Below are 20666 nucleotides of genomic sequence, written 5' to 3' on the forward strand. Positions count from 1 at the left end.
TCAAACTCCCTCCCAGAACACACACCCCTCCCCCCCTCCCACACCCCAATCCCCTGCCTCAGCCATGAGCCCCCTCCTGCACCCCAAACCCCTCATCCCCAGCCCCATCTGAGATCCCGCACCCCCAGCCAGAGCCCTCACCTCTCCCATACCCCAACTCCCTGCCCCAGCCTGGAGCCCCCTTCCCACCGTGAACCCCTCATTTCTGGCCTCCCCCTGGAACCCACACCCCCAGCTGGAGCTCTCACACCCCCCCACCTAGGGTGACCAGACAGCAAGTGTGAAAAATCAGGACGGGGGTGGGGGGTAATAGGAGCCTATATAAGAAAAAGACCCCAAAATTGGGACTGTCCCTATAAAAACAGGACATCTGGTCACCCTACCGCCCCCCCCCCCAGCCTGGTGAAAGTGAGTGAGGTTGGGGGAGAGCGAGTGACGGAGGGAGTGGGGGATGGACTGCATTGGGGGCGGGGTCTCAAGGAAGGGGAGGGGAGGGGCGAGGCAGGGGGCAGGTGTTTGGGTTTGTGCAATTAGAAAGTTGGCAACCCTACGCCAGAGCCCCCTGGGGCAGGTAGGCCTGGCCTAGGCAGGGGCGGCTCTAGCCATTTCACCGCCCCAAGCATGGCGGCATGCCGCGAGGGGCGCTCTGCCAGTCGCCGGTCCCGCGGCTCCGGTGGACCTCCCGCAGACGTGCCTGGCTTGCTGGGGCCTGGAGCCACCCCTGGGCCTAGGCCCTTCACAGTGTGCTCACTGTAGCTCATCTCCTTTCCTCGTGGGCCTGCAGAGGAGGGTGTTCCCAGATCTGCACGTTACTTTGGGGCGCGCTCATTTATTAGGGTTATTCTTTGGGGGGCGGGGGGCGTTCTGTAATTCTATCAATGTGCTGCTTGTGTCATGTGTGTTCTCATACGGAGCTCTGCTTCTCCCTGCTGCAAGTTCCCGCCCAGTGGAGCTACCCTGCAGGACCCAGGTTCCCCAGGGCTGGGTTCCTCCAGCCCCAGAATCTCACACACACACACACACACACACACACACACACACACACACACACACACACACACCCTCTCCAAGCTGTCACCCTCCTATGCCATGGGCACAGCACCGGAATAGAGCAGGCCTGAGCAGATTGGGTTGAGCAGCACTTTCAAGCTGCCACCCTCATATGTCCCAGGTTCAGCATATCCCTATTCCCACTTTCACATTGCAATTAGGGTGACCAGACGTCCCGATAAAATCGAGACCGTCCCGATATTTAGGTGTTTGTCCTGCGTCCTGACCGATCTTTGGTCGGGACGCAATTTGTCCCTATATTTCGTTCCGCCGGCAGCACTCGCCCTTTTTATTTATTTATTTATTTATTTAGCTGCTCCGCTGGCAGCACTCGGGTCTGCCGGTGGACACCTCCCTGGTCACCCTAATTGCAATTGTCCTGGTAGTAACCCACTTGAGCAAACCCCACAGGATTTTTGGGCGCTGCAGGGATCCTTAGCTTAGGTACGAGAAGCCTTGCTGCAGAGAAAATGAGGAAGCCAAAAAACACCCACAAGGGGGAGAGAGAGAAGCAACCAGCTTAACCATGGAAGTTATTTATTGCCGGGAATAACCCTAGGGGAGCCAAACAAGCAAAACAGGGATAATATTAAATCTAACTTCAATTTGATGATAAAAGTCAGGTTTAGAAAACTCTCACTGATCCCACAAGTCAGGGTCAGAAGGCTACACCGAGAGAGATAGAGATAGAGAGAGAGAGAGAGAGAGAGATAGAGAGAGAGAGAGTTGGGTTCTCGACACTCCGTGAAGCTTGAATCGATCGGAGCTCCCAGGTGGTGGTGGTAGCTGAGGGTAGGGTGGCCAGACAGCAAGTGTGAAAAATTGGGACAGGGGGTGGGGGGTAATAGGAACCTATATAAGAAAAAGACCCAAAAATCGGGACTGTCCTGATTGGTCACCCTGACTGAGGGTCCGCTGGAGGGCTGGAGGCAGGCAAAGCCCCCAGCACGATCAATCAGGAGAACACTAGATTTGTTTATGGGTAAACTGCTGGCTCAAGGGAGATACCAAAGTTGTTTTGTTCAGGCTAGACATGGGAACTGCTCATTCCTGGCTATGGGCGGTGTTCCTCGGAGGGAGCTCACAATGTAATTAGGGAGCTTCACTATTTTGGATCCCAAGAAAGGATTTATTACTAGAATTGGTCTGGTAACTACTGAGCTGGGAGTGTGCAGGCGGGTTCATTAGCACCTGGAGCAGAGATCCCCCATCATGCACTGCTTCCCTGCTTCGCTGGTCCCAGAGTTTTGTGCGGTTCTTGCCTCGGAGTCTCTGTTCTCCATTCTGTAGCTAATGGAGATGCCTCCCTGTCCCATCTTCCGTGCAAAGGAGGCTGGGGAGTTGCTTTAATCCTGCCACCCTTGGCCAGAAGGGTTTAGTGGGTCTCCCACTGCATTCTCATTGCTTTTTGTAAGTCTTTCTCCTGATTCATTTTGGTTCAAGCAGAGGCGGGGTGGGAGGGGAAGGTCTTTCGTGAGTCAGACAGGCTGGGTACTGCGCCCTGGTTCCCTGAGAACACAGAGCTGACAAGTGAGACCAGGAAGGGGTTGTAAGACAGGCCCAGAGCCAGGCGAAGGTGGGAAGTAGCCCAGGACAGACACAGGGGAGCTGAATAGACGGACCTTAGCTCCTTGCTCCAGGGTCCCTGGGCTGGAACCCAGAGCAGAGGGTGGGCCTGGCTTCCACTCTCGTCCACCGAGGACCCCCTGGAGATGTGGGCTGGAAGGTCAGTAGAGCCGAGGTCAGGCTGCAGACCTAGGATGGAGCCTCCAGAATGTGGTTGCGCTGGACTTGATTTGCCCGGCAGCACATGACCCAGCCAGAGGACGAGTCCCAAGAAGACGTGGGCTGCCCCTTGGCTAAAGGGGCTGTCAGCATGGGCACCAACCCAGAGGAGAAGACCCTGCTACTGCCCACCCAGCCACGAGGCGGGCGTGCTGGCGGTGTAACCCTTCTCCAGAGCCCTTGGCCAGTGTCACCACCTGAGAATCTGGGAGCGGCTGAGGGTCCAAACCCACCTCACATGGTGAAGGTCTTAGCCACAGACCTGCCCCATGGCTCTGGCTCCCCCAGACCATCGGCTTACAGTCAGCTGTGGGGACACTGGCCCATGTGATCTCTGGGGCGGGTGGGTGCTGGCTTCCCACAGCGGGATACGTGTGCATGAGCATGTGACGGCGACAGAACTGAGCAGAAATCCGCAAGCCAGCGTGACAATGAGGTTGCAAAAGTTGTTTAAAGCCAGGAAGGGCAAGAGGTTCCTTCTTGTCGAGGGTTGGAAATGGGCCATCCTGATTATCACTACAAATGTTTATTTTTCTCCTGCTGATAATAGCCCACCTTAACTGATCACTCTCATTAGAGTTGGTATGGCAACACCCATTTTTTCATGTCCTCGGTGTGTATATATCTCTTCCTGCTGTATTTTCTACTGAATGCATCTGATAAAGTGGGTTTTAGCCCACAAAAGCTAATGCTCAAATAAATTTGTTAGTCTCTAAGGTGCCACAAGGACTCCTCGTTCTTTATACAACTTTATACAATTCTTCGCCTGCCGGAGAGTTGTTAGAGTTTGCCAGACACCTGGCAAGGCTTCAGTTCTGTCAGTTTGCTGAGGTTTGGCCTCAGTGACTGAGCAGTTGAAACCGTCAGGATGGCAGCAAGGTGTGCGCCACATAGTTGTGTTCAGTATTTTGACTTGTTTATATTCATTGTGGAAAAAAGTGATGCTGCCTCCATGGCTGACTGCGCCCGGTGACTAGTGATGGTGTCTCTGTCCCTCTGCCCCAGCCAATGGGAGCTGCTGGGGGTGGTGCCTGCAGCAGACATTGGGCAGCGTGTCTGCATGCGTCTCTCCTCCGCAGGCCGCCCGCCCGCAGCGGGGAGTTCTCGGGCCGCAGACGGCCTGCGGGCTGGGGCTTTGAGACCCCTGCTGTAAAGGGTTAAAAAGCCCATAGGTCAAAGGAAGGGAGTGGGCACCTGACCAAAAGAGCCAATGGGAAGGCTAGAACTTTTTAAAAAGCGAGCGAGCGAGCGAGCGGGCGGGGGGGGGGGGGGGGGGGACGGACTTCTCCCTTCTCTGTCCGTGTTGCTCTCCCGGAGAGCAGGGACAGGATGGAAACTGTGGCGTAAAAAGCTTTGGGCCAGGTATGAAAAATCACCAGATCATACCTAGAAACTACTCGTTTGAAAGCCCAGCTGTGGAAGTAGACCAGGAAATGGCTAGGCAGATGCGATTAGGTTTCTCCCTTTTATTTCTTCATGGCTTGTGGACTCCTCTGGGCTAACCCTGGTGCTTTTGTTTTGCTTGTAACCTTTAAGCTGGACCTCAAGAGAGCTAGCTTGGGGCTTAATCCTTGTAATTGGGTGGTTTCTTAAATCTAGCAAAAAGCCCAAGTTCCAAATACAATGTCTTTTGGTTTTTAATAAAATTTACCCTTTTTTTTTTTAAAGAACAGGATTGGATCTTTGTGTCCTAAGAGGTTTGGGCGTGTTGTTTAATTAGCTGGTGGTAACAACTGATTTTCTTTTGTTTTCTTTCTCAGCTTTTCCCTGGAGCGGGGGTGAAAGGGCTTGAGGGTGCCCCACAGGAAGGAATTCCCAAGGGTGCTATCCTGGGTTCTCAAAGGGGTTTTTGCACTTGGGTGGTTGTCACGGACTCACAGGCCGTGCCCACTCGTGGCCCCGTGCGGTCCGTGGGGGGTGCCCCTTTCAGTGCGACAGCCCTTCTCGGGGGCCCACTCTCTCTCGGGGTCAGGCCCCTCCACCTCCTGGAGCCGCACCTCTCTGAGCCTCAGCACGTCTGTCTCTGCCATGGGCCCCCTCAGGGAGTCCCCTCGCTCTGAGCCCCCCGGGGCCTCCAACCCCAAAGGGGTTGATGCCCCCCCCACCCTGTTCTCTAGCCTGGAGCGACTCTCAGCCAGCGTAACACAGGAGGGTTTATTGAGAGTTGAACCCAGCACAGGAAACTCTCCGGCCTCAGGCCTGGCCTCCCTCAGCCCAGCACATCCCAGTCCCCCTGCAGCCAGGTGGGCTCTGCCTGCTCCCCCTCTCCAGCCCCGAGCCCCCCTGCTCCCAGCTGGGCCTCCGATATCCCCGGCCCCAAGCCCTCTCTGTCTATTGTCTTCTCTCCAGGGATACAGGGTCGTAAACAGGCAGACCTGGATCTCCTCTCCTCTCAGCCCTCTTCTGGCCCCCTCTGGCTGGAACCGGCTTGTCAGGTCACTGGGGTCCTCTCCCCGCAGCCCATTGTCCTCCCACTGGCCAGAACTGGCTGCGACTCCTGAGCTGGGTCTCCGGGTTGCCAGGTCATCAGTCGCTGGGGTCTCCATTCTCCAGGCCATCGTCCGGGGTCTCAAGTTCCCTCTCCGGTCCTGTCTACCAACAAACTCCCTTTCCCCTCCCTCGTTAAACCAGTAACACCCGGAGACACTGAGTCCCACTCCCTCTGCATGCAAACCACTGGAAAACACAGAAAACCCAAGAAAACCCTCCACTTTGTCACAGTGGTGGCAGCATCTACCCATCCAAGGTCAGAGAGAAGCTGTGACCTTGGGAGTTTAATACCAGCCTGGAGTGGCCAGTATTAATTTTTAGAGTCCTTGCGGGCCCCACCTTCTGCACTCGGAGTGCCAGAGTGGGGAATCAGCCTTGACAGAGATGTAGGACTAGACTGGCCAGCTGGATCACTGAGTCCAGTGCCCTGCTGTCGCAGGTAGTCCTGGAGCGTCATCTGCCTCCCTCTGTATTGTGTGTCTGAGCGAGGGGCGCGGGGCACAGGCTGGCAAGGGAAAAAGCAGTTCCTGGAAATTCTGTCTGAGATCCAGTCACTGCCAAGCTGGCAAAGTCCTTGGGATGCCATGGCTGTGTCTCATCCTTTGCTGCTGCTACAGCCTCCAGCTGCTTTGAGATTGGGCTTGGACTTTTCTGCACCCCCTCAGGTGGGCCTGAGAGCCCCGATTCCCACATGTCCTTCACTTACCCTAGTAAATGTGTGTTGTGGAGTCAAAATTCCCCACAGTACATCAGAGAGGCTTGCCTGGCATCTGGTGCTGGCAGACGTTGTTTAAAAGCCCTAATCCTGCAGACACTTGTGTACGTGTGTAAACACGAGGAAAACAGAAATTAATGGACCACAGTTGGTGTGTTGGACATTAGACCTAATTTTTGGACAAAATAATGAGGGGATGGACTATTGTTAATTTTAACCATGCTAACGGTAAGTCCTACCTAGCTGTAGTGAAGTATTACCCGAGGGTTTGAGTCAGAAAAGGCTCATTCTGAGAGACTTGGGTATGGTTGTTGGAACAAACCTCCACTGAGGAGATTACCGGGGATGATGTCTCTGTCAGCAGGATTTTCAGGTGATTGTGTTTGCTTTCAGAAAGGAGGGTGGGGTCTGTAAGGATGCCCCAACAACCTGGTTACGGTATCAGACAGGAAGGACAGAGCGTTTCAAGTACTAGAAGCAGAGGATACCAGTGCATGGTCCTCTACTAGCCGCCAGGAGATGGAGCTGCCTACATGACTCCTCTGAGAAAGAACAGTGGGTTTTTCATGGCAGCAGTTTCATTATTCATTTGGCTAGGCAGCTGTCTGTCTTTCATGGAGCACTTTGTCGGTCATGCAGAGGAAGGCTCTGAGAAAGGAAGCATGTGCATTTTAATGACATTCACACCTATGACTGATAGGGTCAATGGCAATCAGTGGGTTTGACCTGTTCAGGGCTGGCTGGAGCTTGCCGGGTGTATTAGTGCAGCAGGGAGCCGCTGTCAGGTGCAAGTTTCTGAGCATGACTTCTCTGGCCCCCTGTATTAGCGGAGGTGTGAGAGACTCTGCCCAGTTTGTTCTTAGACCTGAGAAAAGGGCACATGGGTCTAAGCAGCAATGCTTGTTGGCATTGTGCTGCTGGATCTGATCCACAGGCAAAGGCAGAGACGACCTGCTTCTCTTCCTCATCCCGAATTCCTGTTCCACTTTGCTCTTAATTCGAAAGCCAAGAACTCTCGTGACAGGTGTGAGCGATGCCCTTCTGGTTGGTTGCTCTAGGAAGGTCAGTGCCTCCGCCATCCTGGAACTGGTCTGCATCCATGCTGTTGCCGCTTATGCAATGTGCTTTCCCAGCACTCAAAGCTGTTCCAGCCGGGACAATGTTTCTGCAAAGAAGACCCACGCGACATGATCAAAAGCCTTCTCAGCCCTGGCACAGGCCACTCTGTGTGGTGCCTTGGCCTTGCAGCCTGCCTCAGCCTTCTGGGCCTCACAGCCATGCAGAACCCCTAAGCACGGCCTGCCGTACAGCAATGGGCCAGTCCTGTGAGTAGACATTCGTTCTCCCAACCTGTATTTACCTGCTGGTCAGTCAGGGGAGGGGTGTCAGGCACCCCTTAGTTCTTTGAGTCAGGTCCCTATGGGTGCTCCACTTCAGGTGTGCAGGTGCCCCCGGCCTTTGGTTGGCACTCTTCGGTAACAGTGCCCGTTTGCCCTGTGCACGTGTACGAGGAGATTTTGACGGGCCAGTGAAAGGCCAGGGACCGCTACTGATAGTGTAATACTGATTGTCATGCTTCTTGCTAACAGCAGCCAAACCTGGGCAGCAGCCCTAGCCTTAGCATGACTGAGCCAGGAGGGGAGGGGGTTTGGGCGACCACGGGTGTAGAACTGATAAATGAAATAGTTTTTAATTGTTCACTTTATTAATGTAACTTCTGTTCACCATCCACTACACTTGTCTATATTGTAACTTCTGTTCACTGTTTGCCATATTGTAATTCAGTCCCCATTTTAAAACGCTCACTCCATTTTGTAAAAGCTTCCTCCAACCTTCAGTTTTGCAAACCCTGCTGTAATCTTATTAGTTTAGTTTAGATGTGTGAATGAGGTATGTATGAATAATGGAATCAACCTCCAGCCCCACCCTGTCCTGATGAAATAAAGTTCAAACCTCACCGGCTGAAGATGCAGACAAGAGCCCTAACAAAGTAAGAAGAGTCCACCCTAAAAAGAAAAGGTGCAATAGAAGGAAGATCAAATTCAGGTCCGAGGCTGAAAGTCACGCCTGCAATTGACGGGTGATCAATCACCAAACCCAGAGGCAGCGTGACACAGCAAAGCCTATAGACTCTGGATTCAAACTAAAGCCTACAAAAAGGATGAGTGAGATGAAAAACTTTGGAGGGTAACATTCTGCTGCCAACATGGAAGGACATCGGTGCCTGCCCAACAGAGACCCAGCTCGTCCTTGTGCCCGGCTTTCCTGGCCAGTTACCACCACAAGCTATGAACCCAAGCTGCAAAATCAAGCCACGAACTCAAGCTATTTTCAGGACTGGTAACTATGCAGCAGCTGCAGAACATCTGATGGGTGTGTGTGTGTGTGGGGGGGGTAGGTATTAGGTATAATGTGTGTGTATAAGAATTAAGATATTAGTTATTGGTCATAAATCAAATTATCATAATAAATGCGGCATCTTTGTCTTGCCCCCTGAAAAGATCCTGTGTAGTTTCGTCTGTATAACACGGGAAGGGTTGGAAGTGCTGGGGTCTGTTTTAGGAGAAAAACAAGAAGTTGATCTATATTTGCCTTGTGGGATGTGTCTTTCAGGGCACACAGACTCTGCAAGAACACATCTGACTCATTAGTAATCTGAGGCAACCTCTTATTTAGCTTTTGAAATAGCTTGCCTGACAACTTTTTGATACACTCTTGCCTACTAACAAGGTGCTTGACACACACTAAGGGTACGTCCACATTATCCGCAGGATCAGCGGGTAGCGATCGATCTATCAGGGATTGATTTATCGTGTCTTGTCTAGACGCGATAAATCGATCCCCGCCACGCTCCCCGTTTACTTCTGAACTCCACCAGGGCGAGAGGCGGTAGCGGAGTTGACGGGGGAGCCGCGGACGTCGATCCCGCGCCGTGAGGACAGGAGGGAAGTCGAAATAAGATACGTCGACTTCAGCTACGCTATTCCCGTAGCTGAAGTTGCGTATCTTACATTGACCGCCCCCCCCCACCCGCGGGGTAGACCAGCCCTAAGTGAAGTATAGCTTTAAGTGGGAGTGCTCCCGTACTGTACCCCGTGTGCCATCCATCCATCCATCGGGCGGTCCGACGGCCGTGTCTCCGCCAAGTCGCTTCCTGACATCACCTCGCGCAGAGAAAAGTTACCAAGAGCTTTGGGTGGAAAGGTAACACCTGCTCCTGCCGGTTTTGTTCAATATCTTCATTAACGATCTGGAGGATGGTGTGGACTGCACCCTTAGCAAGTTTGCAGATGACACTAAACTGGGAGGAGTGGTAGATATGCTGGAGGGTAGGGATAGGATCCAGAGGGACCTAGACAAATTAGAGGATTGGGCCAAAAGAAATATGATGAGGTTCAACATATGATGAGGTTCAACAAGGACAAGTGCAGAGTCCTGCACTTAGGACGGAAGAATCCCATGCACTGCTACAGACTAGGGACCGAATGGCTGGGCAGCAGTTCTGCAGAAAAGGATCTAGGGGTTACGGTGGATGAAAAGCTGAATATGAGTCAACAGTGTGCCCTTGTTGCCAAGAAGGCTAATGGCATTTTGGGTTGTATAAGTAGGGGCATTTCCAGCAGATCGAGGGATGTGATCATTCCCCTCTACTCAGCACTGGTGAGGCCTCATCTGGAGTACTGTGTCCAGTTTTGGGCCCCACACTACAAGAAGGATGTGGATAAATTGGAGAGAGTCCAGCGGAGGGCAACAAAAATGATTAGGGGGCTGGAGCACATGACTTATGAGGAGAGGCTGAGGGAACTGGGATTGTTTAGTCTGCAGAAGAGAAGAATGAGGGGGGATTTGATAGCTGCTTTCAACTACCTGAAAGGGGGTTCCAAAGAGGATGGATCTAGACTGTTCTCAGTGGTAGAAGATGACAGAACAAGAGTAATGGTCTCAAGTTGCAGAGGGGGAGGTTTAGGTTGGATATTAGGAAAAGCTTTTTCACTAGTAGGGTGGTGAAGAACTGGAATGGGTTACCTAGGGAGGTAGTAGAATCTCCTTCCTTAGAGGTTTTTAAGGTCAGGCTTGACAAAGCCCTGGCTGGGATGATTTAGTTGGGTTTGGTCCTGCTTTGAGCAGGGGGTTGGACTAGATGACCTCCTGAGGTCCCTTCCAACCATGAGATTCTATGATTCTATGATCCTTGTGCCCCAGTGGAGGATGTATAGTGCTGCCCAGGCAAACCGCCCTCAGTTCCTTCTCAACCGCCTTTGGTCTGAGACAGTGGTTCCCGGGTGCCCACTCTAGCTGAGCTCCGTTAGACAGTGTTTTCATCAGCTCTAGGTAGTTAGTTGGGGGCTGTTCTCTTCCCCTTGCTTTCTGTTTTTTCCCTCCATTTCAGGGGTTATTTTGGATTTTTATTACTGGGGTATGCTGGGATCCCCAGGCATTAAACACTGTTCTTTGAGCCAAGAGTCCTTCCTGGTTAGTTACAGACACTCTCAAGGTACGTCTGCTGCGCAAGACCCCCACGGTAACAAGTTTCAGAGCTCAGGTTAACTGACTCAGGCTCATGGGACTTGCTCTACGGGGCTAAGAATAGCTGTGTAAGCCGTTCCCACTCAGGCTGGAGCGCCGGCTCCAACACCCTGGTGGGGAGGGGCCACACTGCTATTTCTTTCTAGCCCCCGTTGACCCAGGCTCTGAGATTCGCTGAAGCAGGGTGCGTGTGGGGGGGAGGAAAGGGAGTTGTTTGGTTTGTTGTTGTTGTTGTTGTTGTTTGTTGTTGCAGTGTAGACGTTTCTGTAGTGTCCTAGGTGTTTGGTGGCTACCCATATACCCTGATTATATAAAAGCCACTCTTCATTGAAAGGCAGATCCCGCAAGGATAGGGAGATTAAAGTTTATGCTCTTCATTATGGAGCATAAACTTTAAGTCCTAAAACTACCTTCTGACCAGAGTTGTGAGAGACCTGTACACGGTGCCCCATCCACGTCTGGATCCCAGCCACCAAGAGCTTGTCAGCAGGTAAGACTGCTGCCACCTGGACTGTTGCTAGGGCCTGGTCACTGAGGGCTGCAAGGGATAAGACAGTCGCTACTCTGAGGTCCTGGTCACTGAAAGCCTCAGGAGATGAAGCATCGATGGTTGTGTTAGTCAAAGCAGACCCAGTGCCAATCACTGACAAAGTTGCCCTGATTTATTAAGTTAGTAATTTGTCTTATGAGTTAAAGTAGTAAATGAGATGGATTTGTTTCAAAATCCCGATGCTCAGTTACAAGCCTGCTTGTTAGAAAATTGTTTAACAGCACCTGTGCTGCTCCCTTTAATTGCTTAGTAGAAGACTGTATATCTGTGAAATTGTTCAACAGTCTCTGTGCTGTTCCTCTAATTGCTTCGTAGACGGATGTACAGTTCTTTGTCCGAGTGAGGTATGCAAGGATGTGAGTAAATAAGAAGAGGAGCCTGCAGAGCATTTACTACTTTAATTCGTAAGACTGAGGATCCAAACATCACTGATGGAAGGTGACTGTGAGAAGGGCAGATTTGTAATTAACGGATCCCAGCTGACACAGCAAATTCTATAGACTGACTTGCAAGACAATTACTTTAAAGCTGAGCGAGAGCCAGGAGGCTTTGGGTTGTTCTGTAATAACAACAGAGCATCGGAGGCGTTCGACGGAGGCCCAGCTCCCCCACTCATGTTCAGTCTAGCTGGCCACTAGGCTGACTCGAGCCTCAGTAAAGACTGGTAACCGTAACACCCGCCGCAGAACCTATGTGCGCTTGTTTGAGTATATGCAGCTACGTACTGATTCCTAATACTTGTTTAGCATTTTAAATAAACGTGGTGTATTGCCTTGTCCTCTGAAAAAGATTCAACCTGCTGCCCTCACCCCCAGGGCCGAGTCCTCCCCCCGCCCCATGATGGGCTGTGCTTCGGGCTCTCTTGATTAAGAGAATCCACCAGGGCCATGGTCATCCTCTGACCAGGGGTCTCTGTTACTGTCAGTGACCTCCCAGCTGTTTTACCCTTTTCTGGGGCCTCTCTCAGCCCTGGGCAAGGCAACCATGTCTGGAAGCCATCTTGCCCTGCCCGGTTCTCCCCACACTGAGCTGACACGCTCATCCTAGTGGCCATGCTGGGGTGAACAGGACCAAAGACCATTTGGGGAGGTCATTCCACTGGGAGGAAATGGGCAAGGATGTTTCTACTTATGTCCGGTCTTGTGAGGTGTGCCAAAGAGTGGGAAAACCCCAAGACCAGGTCAAAGCCCCTCTCCAGCCACTCCCCATAATTGAGGTCCCATTTCAGTGAGTAGCTGTGGATGTTCTGGGTCCTTTCCCAAAGAAAACACCCAGAGGAAAGCAGTACATACTGACTTTCATGGATTTTGCTACCCGATGGCCGGAAGCCATAGCTCTAAGCAACACCCGGGCTAACACTGTGTGCCAAGCACTAACAGACATTTTTGCCAGGGTAGGTTGGCCCTCCGACATCCTTACAGATTCGGGAACTAATTTCCTGGCAGGGACCATGAAAAACCTGTGGGAAGCTCATGGGGTGAATCACTTGGTTGCCACCCCTTCCACCATCAAACCAATGGCCTGGTGGAGAGGTTTAATGGAACTTTGAGGGCCATGATATGTAAATTCGTGAATGAACACTCCAATGATTGGGACCTAGTGTTGCAGCAGTTGCTTTTTGCCTACAGGGCTGTACCACATCCCAGTTTAGGGTTTTCACCATTTGAACTTGTGTATGGCCACGAGGTTAAGGGGCCATTACAGTTGGTGAAGCAGCAATGGGAGGGTTCTACGCCTTCTCCAGGAATTAACATTCTGGACTTTGTAAGCAACCTACAAAACACCCTCTGAAACTCTTTCATCCTTGCTAGAGGAAACCTAAAAGAGGCTCAGAAAGAGCAAAAAGCCTGGTATGCTAAAGATGCCAGAGAACGTTCCTTCAAAGTAGGGAACCAGGTTATGGTCTTGAAGGTGCTCCAGGCCCATAAGATGGAAGCGTCATGGGAAGGGCCATTCATGGTCCAAGAGTGCCTGGGAGCTGTTAACTATCTTATAGCATCCCCCACCTCAAACCTAAAGCCTAAAGTGTACCATGTTAATTCTCTAAGGCCCTTTTATTCTAAAAAATTAAAGGTTTGTCAGTTTACAGCCCAGGGAGGAGATGACGCTGAGTGGCCTGAAGGTGTCTACTACAAAGGAAAAAGTAACAATGGCGTGGAAGAGGTGAACCTCTCCATGACCCTTGGACGTATGCAGTGACAGCAAATCAAGGAGCTGTGCACTAGCTTCGCGCCGATGTTCTCAGCCACCCCAGGACGGACAGAATGGGCATACCACTCCATTGACACAGGTAATGCTCACCCAGTTAGAGTCCAACCTTACCGGGTGTCTCCTCATGCTCAAACTGCTATAGAACGGGAGATCCAGGATATGCTACAGATGGGTGTAATCTGCCCCTCTGACAGTGCATGGGCATCTCCAGTGGTTCTAGTTCCCAAACCAGATGGGGAAATACGCTTTTGTGTGGACTACCGTAAGCTAAATGTCTGGTCGAGTTACAGTAACTATCCAATGCCATGCACAGATGAACTATTGGAGAAACTGGGATGTGCCCAGTTCATCTCTACCTTAGACTTAACCAAGGGGTACTGGCAGGTACCGCTAAATGAATCCGCCAAGGAAAGGTCAGCCTTCGTCACCCATGCAGAGGTGACAAGATACTTTCAAATCTTGGGGCTGGGGGAAAGGCTTTTGTTTGTGCTCTTTGTTTTAGGGGTTGTTTGCTCTTGGGACTAAGAGGGACTGGACATCAATCCATGTTCTCCAAATCTTTCTGAACAAATCTCTCATATTTCAAACTTGTGAGTAACAGCCAGGCAAGGCGTGTTAGTTAATCTTTGTTTTCTCAACTTGTGAATTTTACCTTTTCTAGAGAGAGGTATCCCTGTTTTGTTGTAACTTTGAAACTAAGGCTAGAGGGGGTTCCTCTGGGCTCTTTGAATCTGATTACTCTGTAAAGTTATTTTCCATCCTGATTTTACAGAGATGATTTTTACATTTTCTTTTTAATAAAATCCTTCTTTTAAGAACCTGACTGATTTTTCCATTGTCCAAAGACCCAGGGGTTTGGGTCTTTGATCGCTTTATAACCAATTGGTTAGGATATTACTCTCATGCCTCCCCAGGAAAGGGGGTGTAAGGGCTTGGGGGATATTTGGGGGGAAGAGGAACTCCAAGTGGTCCTTTCCCTGATTCTTGTTAAATCACTTGGTGGTGGCAGCAACCAGGTTTTAACCTAATCTGGTAGAAATAAGCTTAGGGGGCTTTCATGTACCCTAGAGTTTCATCTGTACCCTGGAGTTCAGAGTGGGGAAGAAACCCTGACAGAAGGGTAACAACCTTCCTGTATACAGTACTATAAAATCCCTCCTGCCCAGAGGCACAAAATCCTTTCACTGTAAAGGGTTAAGAAGCTCAGGTAACCTAGCTGGCACCTGACCCAAAAGGACCAATAACAGGACAAGATACTTTCAAATCTGGTGGGGGAGGCTTTGTTTTGTCTGTCTGTTCTGTGTGCTTGCTGGAGACAGATCAAGAGAGCAACCAATCCAACTCCATTGGGATTAGTAAGTACTAACAAGGGAATGCGTTAGCTCACTTTTATTTTGGCTTGTGATTTTCTCTGTGCTGAGAGGGAGGTGTATTACTAGTTTTCTTTTTGTAACTTTAAAGTTTTGCCCAGAGGGAAATCCTCTGTGTTTTGAATCTGACCGCCCTGTGAGTTTATCTTCCATTCTAATTTCACAGAGGTGCTGCTCTTAACTTTTTTCTTTCTAATAAAGTTCTGGGTTTTTTTTTTAAATCTGATGGGTTTTTTAGACCACTAAAACAACCCCATGGTTGGTTTGTGCTCATCTTGTTTATTCTCAAGCCTCCCCAGGAAAGGGGGTGTGGGGCTTGGGGGGATATTAGGGGAAAGTAGGAACGCCAAGTGTTCTTTTCCCTGAGTTTTGTCTAATCACTTGGTGGTGGCAGCGTTACCTAATTCAAGGTACAAGGGAGAATTTGTGCCTTGGGGAGTTTTTAACCTAAGCTGGTAGAAATAAACTTAGGGGGTCTTTCAAGCGGGTTCCCATGTCTGTACCCTAGAGTTCAGGGTGGGGAGGGAACCCTGACAGGACACCATCAAATTAGGCCTGAATAAAGATTGAGAGTGGATGGGTCATTACAAAACCTAATTTTACCATACTATTTTCCCCTTACAGTTACTCACACCTTTTTGTCAACTGTTTGAAATGAGCCACCCTCATTCCCACTACAAAAGGGATTTTTTCCTCCCTTGGTATCCTGCTGTTAATTGAATTGTCTTGTTAGACTGACCCCCACACCTGGTAAGGCAACTCCCATCTTTTCATGTACTGTGGATAAATACACCTGCTACTGTGTTTTCCACTCCAGGCAGCTGACAAAGTGGGTTCTAGCCCACGAAAGCTTATGTCCAAATAAATTTGTTAATCTCTAAGATGCCACAAGGACTCCTTGTTGTTTTTGCTGATACAGACCAACACGGCTACCATTCTGAGACCTTTCTCCCTCTCTGCATTCCCGGAGTGCCTCTTTTACTATTTCTAGCTGTCTCTGAGTATTCATAGCCAGTACCTCCCAATTGTCTGCTCCCTTTTCTGTTCGGTTTAGCTTTTCCTGTAGAGATACCTTTTCCTCTTTACAGGAAGCTAAGTGGAGGTAACCGTCATTACATGCCTCCCACAACAACCATATTGCTGCTGCATCTCTTTTGGCAGCACTAGAGGGTTTGTATATGAGGAGATACTGAGCCAATTAATTTGACACTAAACTGGGAGGAGTGGTAGATACGCTGGAGGGTAGGGATAGGATTCAGAGGGACCTAGACAAATTAGAGGACTGGGCCAAAAGAAACCTGATGAGGTTCAACAAGAACAAGTGTAGAGACCTGCACTTAGGACGGAAGAATCCCATTCACTGTTACAGACTAGGGACCGAATGGCTAGGAAGCAGTTCTGCAGAAAAGGACCTGGGGGTTACAGTGGACGAGAAGCTGGATATGAGTCAACAGTGTGCCCTTGTTGCCAAGGCTAATGGCATTTTGGGCTGTATAAGTAGGGGCATTGCCAGCAGATCAAGGGACGTGATCATTCCCCTCTATTTGACATTGGTGAGGCCTCATCTGGAGTACTGTGTCCAGTTTTGGGCCCCACACTACAAGAAGGATGTGGAAAAATTGGAAAGAGTCCAGCAGAGGGCAAAAAAAATGATTAGGGGGCTGGAGCACATGACTTATGAGGAGAGGCTGAGGGAACTGGGATTGTTTAGTCAGCAGAAGAGAAGAATGAGGGGGGATTTGATAGCTGCTTTCAACTACCTGAAAGGGGGTTCCCAAGAGGATGGATCTAGACTGTTCTCAGTGGTACCAGATGACAGAACAAGGAGAAATGGTCTCAAGTTGCAGTGGGGGAGGTTTAAGTTGAATATTAGGAAAAACTTTTTCACTCAGAGAGTGGTGAAGCACTGGAATGGGTTACCTAGGGAGGTGGTGGAATCTCCTTCCTTAGAGGTTTTTAAGGTCAGGCTTGACAAAGCCCTGGCTGGGATGATTTAGTTGGGATTGGTCCTGCTTTGAGCAGGGGGTTGGACTAGATACTTCCTGAGGTCCCTTCCAACCCTTATATTCTATGATTCTAATCTATCCTCTAGGTCCGAAATGGTGCAGACATCAGCTAGGGCTTGTTCAGTCCAAGGACTGGGCCCAAATTTTTGAAGGATTTGCTTAAAAGGGGTGATCTCCTGAACAAAAAGTGAAGTTGGGGCTCCCTCTGGTTCTATTCCCCCTTCAGGCTAGGGCTTACCCTGCCTTCTCTTGAATATATCTTTAAAAGCTTGTTCAAACTTTCCTGTCACACCTGACACCGGTCAGCGAGTGACACTGCCTAGGTTCCGGGAAACTTTCTCATCACCCCTGTGTCACGGAGTCCCCAGGCGATGCTCTGGAACTGCTCCCCACAAAGCCAGTCAGGACTTTGGGGAGCCTCCTCTCCCTTGGAGCAGACTTTTTCAGGGCAAGAAGCTTACACGGCTTCACCTCCTGGGTCTCTCCTTGGAGCATTCAGCATCCTTTGCCCCTCTGTGCGCTTCCCACAGCGAGTCCGCGCAGGCGGGGTCCTGGGGAAGCCACAGGGTCCTGCCCCCAAACTTTGCAGTCAGACGTGACTCTCAGCCAGCCGGTAAAACAGAGGTTTATTAGATGCCAGGAACATGGTCTAAAACAGAGCTTGTAGGTACCGCGAACCGGACCCCTCGACCGGGTCCATTCTGGGGGGCAGTGAGCCAGACACCCACGTCTGCACTTCACTCCTCGTCCCCAGCCAGCTGCAAACTGAAACCTCCTCCAGCCCCTCCTCTCTGCTGAGTTCCTTTCCTGGGCCAGGAGGTCACCTAATCTTTGTTTCCAACACCTTTAGCATCCCCTTGCAGGGGGGCAGGGGCGGCTCCAGGCCCCAGCACGCCAAGCGCGTGCTTGGGGCGGCATGCCGCGGGGGGCACTCTGCTGGTCGCCAGGAGGGCGGCAGGCGGCTCCGGTGGACCTCCCGCAGGCATGCCTGTGGAGGGTCAGCTGGTCCCGCGGTTTCGGTGGAGCATCCGCAGGCGTGCCTGCGGGAGGTCCACTGGAGCCTCGGGACCGGCGACCGGCAGAGCGCCCACCGCGGTGTGCCACCGTGCTTGGGGCGGCGAAATTGCTAGAGCCGCCCCTGCGGGGGGGATGGGCCTGGCCATTAGTTGCCAGGCAACAGAGGGTCGGCCAGAAACTGAGCCCCCCCCCACAGTATTCAAAGGGAACATTAAGAAAGTCCCACTTCCTCACACCCTGACACGGTTCAGCAAGTGACACAGCCTGGATTCTGAAATCGTAGCTGAATAATATTTACCTCTGCCTATATTATCCTTCAAGACCTAGAGGGGTGGACAAACTCCTATATCCTTGGATGCAGGGGCAGGACACCTGCCCGGCATGTCTGGGCACTCGTGGACTCATAGACTTTGCAGCCAGAAGGGACCATCATGATCTAGTCCGGGGTCAGCAACCTTTCAGAAGTGCTGTGCCGAGTCTTCATTTATTCACTCTAACTGAAGGTTTCGCGTGCCAGTCATACATTTTCACGTTTTTAGAAGATCTCTTTCTATGTCTATAATATATAACTAAACTATTGTTGTATGTAAAGTAAATAAGGTTTTTAAAATGTTTAAGAAGCTTCATTTAAAATTAAATTAAAATGCAGAGCCCCCCAGACCGGTGGCCGGGACCCGGGTAGTGTGAGTGCCACTGAAAATCAGCTCACGTGCCGCTTTCGGCACTCATGCCATAGGTTGCCTACCCCTGTTCTAGTCTGACCTCATGCACATCACAGGCCACAGAGCCGCACCACCCACTCCTGTAACAGACCCCTGGCTCTGGCTGAGTTACTGATGTCCTCAGATCATGACTTAAAGACTTTGGGTTACAGAGAATCCACCATTGACACTAGTTCAAACCTGCAAGTGACCCGTGCCCCATGCTGCAAAGAGCCCTCCCCATCTCATGTCCCATCGCCGGCCAATGGGGATATTTTCTGCTGGCAGTCGCAGATCGGCTACATGCCATTGTAGGCAGTCTCATCATACCACCCCCTCCACAAAATTCTCAAGCTCTGTCTTGACACCAGTTAGGTTTTTTGCCCGCACTGCTCCCCTGGGAAGTGGGTATGTCTGGGTATTCCCTCTTGCCCGGACTACCACTGACACTCCTCGTCCGAGTAGTTTGCCGGGCTTTGCGACTGGAATGCTCGAAATTCAATTCCGAACCCGTTTCTTCCCATCACTCTTGCTTGGTTTGATCTAGGAGGCGAGAAAAGTCTCCATGGTCATCCAAACCCTCCTGGCCATGCTTGGTGGATCTCAGTTCCAGCCGGGCAGTCAGCCGGCCGTTCAGGAAGGAATAGCTGGGGAAATCCCTGAGGTGTGAAGTGATTTGCCGTGGCCAGACCGGCACTGCAGGAAACGTGGTAGAGAGGCCTGCACTGGAAAGGAGGGCCCCGCCCCAGGCTGAGCTCAGGCTGCCCTCAGCCCCCCACCCAGCAGGCCTGGTTCTGAATCACGTGCTCCCACCATGGGATCCTGTGCCTGGGACGGTGGGCTGAGGCTGGCATGGGGCACGCTGAGCCCCAGAGGGCCACCTCACCTGTGACACGTAGCTCCCGTCCCCATGTAAGCAGGGCCTGCGGGAGCTCTCCCTGACACCTCGTGCCGAGCTGGGGCACAAGGCTTCAGGACCAGGCCCTATTTCCTTAAACCCACGTGTGCTGCCTGGGTATTCACTTCGGAGCACCGCTGTCTGCTGATCGCTTTCGGCTGGCGGTGGGCTACAGCTCCCTTTCGTTGTGAGGGCAGGGGTCCTGGGCAGCCCGTCATGGAGCCGGTTCTGTGGTGTATGGTTAAGCGGGGCCCCAGGCTATTGAACCTGACCCTTGTTGCTGCCGACTCCGTCTGGCAAAAGAGTCACACACTGGAGGGCTGGGACTGGCTGGTGTCAGAGTCAGGAGACCAGGCCAGATGGACGCCTGCCAGGGAAGGGCCGGGGTCCGTGGCTCCCTGACGAGGGTTGAGCCGGCTGGGATTCGCCCTGGGGGGAAGGGCCAGGGTTCCTCTGGCTCCCCCATGAGCTGGATCCATCTGGGAATCGCCCCGGGGGGAAGGGCCGGGGTCCGTGGCTCCCTGACGAGGGTTGAGCCGGCTGGGATTCGCCCTGGGGGGAAGGGCCAGGGTTCCTCTGGCTCCCCCATGAGCTGGATCCATCTGGGAATCGCCCCGGGGGGAAGGGCCGGGGTTCGTGGCTCCCTGACAAGGGTTGAGCCGGCTGGGATTCGCTCCGGGGGGAAGGGCCGGGGTCCGTGGCTCCCTGACAAGGGTTGAGCCGGCTGGGATTCGCCCCGGGGGGAAGGGCCGGGGTTCCTCTGGCTCCCCCATGAGCTGGATCCATCTGGGAATCGCCCCGGGGGGAAGGGCCGGGGTCCGTGGCTCCCTGACAAGGGTTGAGCCGGCTGGGATTCGCCCCAGGGGGAAGGGCCGGGGTCCGTGGCTCCCTGACGGGGGTTGAGCTGGCTGGGAATCGCCCCGGGGGGAAGGGCCGGGGTCCGTGGCTCCCTGACGGGGGTTGAGCCGGCTGGGATTCGCTCCGGGGGGAAGGGCCGGGGTCCGTGGCTCCCTGACGGGGGTTGAGCTGGCTGGGAATCGCCCCGGGGGGAAGGGCCGGGGTCCGTGGCTCCCTGATGGGGGTTGAGCCGGCTGGGATTCGCCCTGGGGGGAAGGGCCGGGGTTCCTCTGGCTCCCCCATGAGCTGGATCCATCTGGGAATTGCCCCGGGGGGGGAGGGCCGGGGTCCGTGGCTCCCTGACGGGGGTTGAGCTGGCTGGGATTCGCCCCGGGGGGGAAGGGCCGGGGTCCGTGGCTCCCTGATGAGGGTTGAGCCGGCTGGGATTCGCTCCGGGGGGAAGGGCCGGGGTCCGTGGCTCCCTGACGAGGGTTGAGCTGGCTGGGATT

This window comes from Mauremys mutica, chromosome 5 (genome assembly GCF_020497125.1).
Source record: "Mauremys mutica isolate MM-2020 ecotype Southern chromosome 5, ASM2049712v1, whole genome shotgun sequence".
Classification (NCBI taxonomy): Eukaryota; Metazoa; Chordata; order Testudines; family Geoemydidae; genus Mauremys; species Mauremys mutica.